Here is a 7,276-nt window from a genome sequence, read left to right as displayed (position 1 = left end):
TTCTCGAGAAGCATCATAGTTCACAGAAATTATGGACAGAAGAATGAGTCAACTCTGAGAAAGCCAGATGATTTTGGAAAAATAAAATGGAGTTATATGGGTAGAGAGGGTCACCTGTCCAGTCAACATTTGGTCAGGATTGAATCCTGGTCACAAGTCATCTAACAATGAAACCAAATTATCCTCATATCCTATGCTATCAGCTCGATAAGATGTTTTTCAAGACTTTTTTTTTTTACAGAGATTTCTCTTATGTCCCTCCCCCACCAACATGCCTGGCCTGAGTTTTGTCAGTGTTCCAGATTTTGGCCACTCTAATAGGTATGTAGTCATATCTCATTGTTGCTTTAATTTGCATTTCCTTAATGACATATGGTGTGGAGCATCTTTTCATATGCTTATTTACCATTTGTATATCTCTGGTGAGGTAACTGTCAAGGTCTTTGGCCCATTTTTTAAAATTGGGTTTTTTGTTCTTATTGTTGAGTTTTAAGAGTTCTTTGTATATTTTGCATAGCAGCCCTTGGTCAAATGTGTCTTTTAAAAAAATTAAATGGAGTTACTAGGAATTGAACCTAGGACCTCGTATATGCTAAGCACACGCTCTACACTGAGCTATTACCCTCCCCTATCAAATGTGTCTTTTGAAATATTTTTTCCCACTCTTCTAATTCTCTTGATATTTCCTTTTGCAGAACAGAATTCAAAATTTTTAATGAGGTCCAGCTTATCAATTTTTTTCTTTCATGGATGTTTGGTGTCATATCTAAAAAGACATTACCAAACCCAAGGTCATCTCAGTTTTCTCTTTTGTTACCTTCTAGGAGTTTTTTATTTTTAATTTTAAATTATTTAAGTTCCTTGTTTTTTTATTTTATTAAAATTTTTTTTTTTAAATGGAGGTACTGGGGATTGAGCCTAGGACATCATGTGTGCTAAGTATGCGTTTTACCCCTGAGCTATACCACCTTCCTCACCTTCTAGTAGTTTTATAGTTTTGCACTTTACATTTAGGTCTGTGATCCATTTTGGGTTAATTTTTGTAAAGGGTATAAGGTCTGTGTCCAGATTCCCTTAATTTATTTATTTATATATTGGCATGTGGATGTCTTGCTGTTTCAGCACCATTTGTTGAAGATGCTACCTTTGCTCCATTCTATTGCCTTTACTCCTTTGTCAAAGATCAGTTGACTGTATTTGTGTGAGTCTATTTCTGGGTTCTCCGATTTGTTCCATTGATCTATTTGTCTACTTGTTCACCATCACCACACTGTCTTGATTACTAGAGTTTTTAGTAAGTGTTAAAGTTGGGTCACATCAGTCCTCCAGCCTTTTTTCTCCTTCAATATGGTGGAGGCTATTCTGGGTCTTTTGCCTTCCACACAAACTTCAGTAGGTGAGATCCTGAGGCCACAGGAATAGTAGTTAGATAGCAAGATAGTGTTCAGCTATTATTGCTGTATAACCAGCTAACCCCAAACTTAAAGATGTAAAGTAATTACAACCATTCATTAGCTCAGAAATCTGTAATTTGGGCGGTGATCATCTCTGCTCCATGTCGCATCAGCTGGGGCAGCTCAGCTTGAGCTGGAGGACCTGTTTCTGACTTGGCTCACTTGTATGGTTGCTGCACTGACACTGGTTGTTGCCTGGGATATCAGTTAGGTTGAGAGCTAAGATCCTCAGCTGTCTCTACGTGAGTTTCTCTATGGGCTTCTTGGACTTCTGCAGAGTATGATGGCTAAATTCCAAGACTGAAATTGAGTCCCTAGAAATGGAAGCTGCCAGTGTCTTAAAGCTACGATTTACTTCCAGTGTATTTTACAGGCTGAGCAGTCACAGAGACCAGAATCAAGGGGAAGAGACATGGACTGTCCCCCACCTCCCTTAAGAAATGGAAGAGTTTCAAAGAATTTTGGGGACAAGTTTTAAAACCTCTATAGATAGAGAATACAAAGAAGGAACAGAGGGCAGAGGTCTTGGAGGGCAAGGTTGAGTTGGGCTGTTAGGCAGCTATTGGGGAAGAAGTCCTCATTTAATTATTCAAGAAACAAATGAAAAACATTGGGTATTTAATAAGCCAAGACAAACGTAGATTTAAGAGAGAGAAAGTGGGATCGTGCCAAACACATAATTGTCCAAATTCTTAATTTTCTTAAGGCTTTATCTTGACTGAGGTGGGCTCTGAATTTATTACTTATTTTCTTTAATCCTCAGTAGGAAAATTTTAAGATTTGCTGTTGCTTCCCTTTCTAAGCTACCAGTTAATTACTGAGTAATGTATAATAGGCTTTGCATATTAACAGTTATACGTTGAGTGTGATAGTGTGTATGAAAGTATGCTGTAAATACCAAAGTTGTTTGTCTAATTCTGTACAGCTAGTAAAAGCTTTTTTAACATTGTCGTTATCTCATTTAATTCTCCCACAAACATTGTTACTAATAACAACCTTCCTAGATTAAACAGACAGGAAACCACTTTCATATGAGCCACTGAATGTTAGTCTGGGGTCCAGACAGAAGCCCTTTTCTTGTGGAGCACATTTTCCCTTTGTAGTACCTGACCAATAACTGTGTTTAAATGGCCAGGCTTTTCCCTGCTGTGATCTGCCTGCTTCCTGAGTTCCAGCCAGAAAGCCCTCAGGACTAAGCTTCAGAAGTCTAATTTTTTACAGCTTTCCAAACCCCAGACACTCAGAAGAAACACTGCCAGCTGTTTGGTAGGGGCTTTTGACATCTGGGTTTGATGAATGGGATCCTGCCTTGGATAAAACCAAGAGATGCTCTATTAAAGCATCTGCAAAACCTACTATAATTTCTAAACTTCTAAACTTCTAGTACAGCAGCTTTATGTGGAGCTGAAGTTGTGATTTTAGAGCCATCAGCAAACTTTCATCCTCCACCTTCCTTCAAAATATCTTTGTCATTAAAAAGATGGATTCTTTATTAAATGATGCTGTATTAACTAGTTAGATACTTGGGAAAATTATTAAATTGCCACTTAAAAAAGAGTCAATACTTTAAAATGTTCAATGTAAAATTATGAAATAGTAGAAAAGAGCTAGATAAAGATCTGATGAAAGATATTCTAACTTTTAGAATGCAATTTCTTTCTTGGTTTAAAAGCTAAGGAAGAAACTATTAAAGATTGGTAGATTTAGGTCCATAAAAGTTAAAAAAAAACTTCTGCAGTGATTAATATATTTCAAATTAAGCCAAAAATAAAGTTGAAAAACATTTTGGTGTTTATAGTAGAAAAAGACTTAATGTTCTAAACAGAGATAGTGCTTTTTTACATCAATAGGAATCACTCAGACTCACCACAGTGCTTTGCCCATTCACATGCTATGGTGACGAGACTTAAGTCATTAATAATAGTAATAATAAAATAATACTATTCATGATAGCTGACATCTATTGAGCATTTTCCTCGACCAGCTATCTTCTTAGTGCTTATGTCTGTTAACTCACTTAACTTTTCCAACAAACTTTCAAGGGAGGCACTCTTATTTTCTCCATTTTGCAATTGAGGAGATTAAGACAAAGGAAGGCCATCCTAGAATTGTCCCAGGGTTACACAGCTAGGAAGGGGCAGAGCCAGAGTTCAAACCCAGGCTATCTGCCTTCATACTGAGAGCCGCTTCATTTCTTCCCTCAAGAGGAAAGAACGTGATACAACTGGGGGTGGTGGAGGGTATAGCTCAGTGGTAGAGCTACTTAGCAAGCACAAAGTCCTGGGTTCATTCCCCCAGCATCTCCATTAAATAAATAAATGAACTTAATCACCACTCCCGGCTAGAAGAATGTGATACAATTGGCCAATAAATGTATACTATAGTCAACCTTATTAATATATAACAAAATAAAATTAAAACAATAATGATGTCATCTTTGCTAAATAGGATTCTAACACAAAAATGTAAGGAAATGTTTCATCAAGACTATAAACAGGTTTAATTTATGAATATCTACAATAAGCCTTAAATTTGAACATAACTTTTTAACAAAAATTTTTATTTAAAAATGTATTTTAAGACAATATTCAATGATTTACATAAAAATACACGTTCAAGGATCGTCATCCCAGTGTTTTTGTTTCTGGAATATTTAGTAACTTTTTGTTTCCAGAATGTTTTATCACATAACATGAAGAATGTATAGAAAATTAACTAATAAAACCCACCCAACCTAACATTCTTAGTGAGTCTGTTTGTTTCTCATCCTTCTAAAAATGTTATGTACAGTACAAGGCCAATATTATTTTAAAATAGTTATGAGTAGACAAAAGATCAGGTAAAGGAATTTTGGTTGATTTTTATTCTCCTCTTTGTGATTTTTTCCTGCATTTGCAAAATTTTCTCTTAGAGTATGCATCATCATAAAAAAAAGTATGACTAAGAATTTTTAAATATGTCTTTTCCCTTGGGTGTTCAGAAAAAGTGAATGGGAACATACATTTATGTCTATCGTCTGTTTAAATTTCTATTGAAATGAGAGAAAATGCATATACTTTTTTTAGCAAAGACTTTTTTATTAAAGTATACTTGATGTACAATATTATATAAGTCACAGGTGTACAATATAGTGATTCACAATTTTTAAAGGTGATACTCTGTTTATAGTTATTATAAAATACTGGCTATATTCCCTGTGTTGTACAATATATAGCTTATTTTATACACAATAGTTTATACCTGTTAATCCCCTACCTCTATGTTACCCTTCTTTCCTTCCTTCTCCCCACTGGTAACCATTAGTTTGTTCTCTATACCTGTGAGTCTGTTTCTTTCTTCTTTTTTTAATTGGAGTGTAGTTGATTTAAAATGCCTTGGTTTCTGGTGTACAGCATATTGATTTAATTATATATGTATATATATATACATATATATATCATATCCTTTTTAAAAAAAGAATCAAACTGCATCACACTAGAAAACATCAAAGAATGGGACTGGTACACTAAAATTTTTGAGAAATTTTTGGAGTGTTAAAAGCGATACAATTGTAAATGCACACAGACAGCCACACAGACACAGACACACACTCGCAGACACACATAGCAACAGCACGACCACCATACCCAAGCTTGGGATCAAAAAGCTGGAAAGAACTTAGAGACATAGTCAAAGCAATTAAATTATATTGATGATTAATTAATTAACCTCATATCAATTGCTTGATTTTGGGGCTTTAGTGCCCTTCCACCAGATACAGAGCAGCTAAGAGCAGCCATCTTTGCTCCCAGAAGAAAGCCCTCCAAATTCATCCCTAGAAACAGAAGATGTTCTGCTCCAGAGAAGCTCACCAGGAGAGGACTGGAGCCTGAGGAAGAAGCAGAGCAGAGCTTCCAGACCTCCGGTCTTCCCAACAAAAACAAAAAAAGAAGAACAACATTAAAACAAGAAAGATGAATACATTCAGAGATAGAGAAATGACAACAAAAACAAAAATAGTCTTCCTCAAAATCAGGCTGTCCAATCTGCGATGTGGGGGACGTCAGGCCAATAGCCCGCTTGTGGCCATGGCTCCCTGTTACAAAGTAGGCTGACTCTTGACCCCCCACCCCTGGCCCCTCCTTGCAGAGGGTAATGCACTGTTCAAGGAAGGGAAGTATTGTGCTAACAGACCTTACAACTGCCCGTGAAGCCCATACCAGCTGTGTGTACCAATTGGTCCAGACAGCGGTGTCCAAACTTTATCTTGTATGAGAATCACCCAGGAGCTTGTTAAAAATGGAGATTCCTGAACCCCAGTCCTGGAGTTTGGGATTCAGCAGGTCTCAAGTAAAGTCTAAGAATGTACATTTTAGCAGGCGTGCCAGCTAATTCTGATGCAGATGGCTAGTGTATGACATAGAGCACCTATAAATGACAAAAACTAACAAGTGAGTAAACAACAGCAAAACAGAAAACAAAACTTTGCCAGAAATAACCAGATGATTTCTCTGGGACCAGAACTGACTTGAAACTGAGTTCCTTTGTCATCAGGCTCCTGTTTTTTATTTGTGAATGTGGATGATCAGAACTGTCACCTATCTTTCATTGATTTTTAAGGATTGACAGGATGTTATTTGCAAAGAGATTTGGTGGATAAGCCATTTCATCGACTTTGCACAAAATTTTTTTTTCAGTTATCAATTTGTAAATGATTTTAACTAATTATCCCACGCTTACCTATAATACAAGCAATTATAATATTTTATGGCAAGAGTAGCAAATATCCTGATTCTATCACAGCGATTTGTGTAATTATTTTTTTATTCTACCTAACATGCCAGAAACATGTAGTGTGATACACCAAAAGTGTGACACAACCAAAACTGTCTCCAGACATTGCCAGATATCCCCTGGGGGACAAAACTGCCCCTGGCTCAGAAATACTGTTGTAATGCACAGTGAATTATTCTCAGGTTTTGGGAGGGGGCACAAATAAAGAATGGGAAAGAAAAATTGGCTGGAAAAGTGTTTGTGGTTTTGTGAGGCCTAAGGAATATGAAACAAAATTGTGATAATACTATTGCACAAATAGGAGAACAGATGGTCAGTAGTGCCACTGGACCTTGGGCAAGTGATTGTCTATTTTCTCATCTATATAAAGGAGAACAATACTGCTATCTCATAGGGTTAATTGTAGAGATTAGTCATTTTATGTACTTAGAAGAATAACTGGTGTAATAAAGCACTTTATAAATGTTTTTATTTATCAGTATTATTATTACCATTATTTTCTTGCTTGAGTAGGGTATTGTAACAGGTAATAATTGTAAGTAACTTATTCAAAGTGAAGATTTTAAATAATAGTGACCACAGAGAACTCTGTTTTGAAAAAGAACACACACACAAAAAAATCCCACTTAAATCTTTGACAGAATAAATAGAAAGTGAACTTTACTTGGTAATTTTGCAGGTGTGTACCTATGTGTGTTGTTGGATAATTTAGGTCTTGCTACTTTCGAAAAGCACATAGAATTGTAATACAGATACATAATATAAACAATAAAAACAGAGATAGGAACATTTTCAGACACATAGAATTAGAAATATAAAAGTCAGCTCTTCCTGGTGCTTCAGAGCTGGCCAGTCATTAGTAATCTGTGAGTTTTAAAAGCAACCCAGTTTTCACTTGGCACTCAAATGAAAGCTGGTGGTGACAAATCTCAGGTCTTTATTGTCAAGAGGAGGTATGGAAGGGTTGTGTTTCTTCTATGAGAGTCGTTCCTTCCCAATTGTATCAGATTCTAGGAGGCTCAATATTCAACTCAAATGTCTGTGAAGCA

The sequence above is a fragment of the Camelus dromedarius genome, chromosome 4, assembly GCF_036321535.1.
Source record: "Camelus dromedarius isolate mCamDro1 chromosome 4, mCamDro1.pat, whole genome shotgun sequence".
Classification (NCBI taxonomy): Eukaryota; Metazoa; Chordata; class Mammalia; order Artiodactyla; family Camelidae; genus Camelus; species Camelus dromedarius.
The sequence above is the reverse complement of the archived record's forward strand: the minus strand, read 5'-3'. Positions refer to the sequence as shown.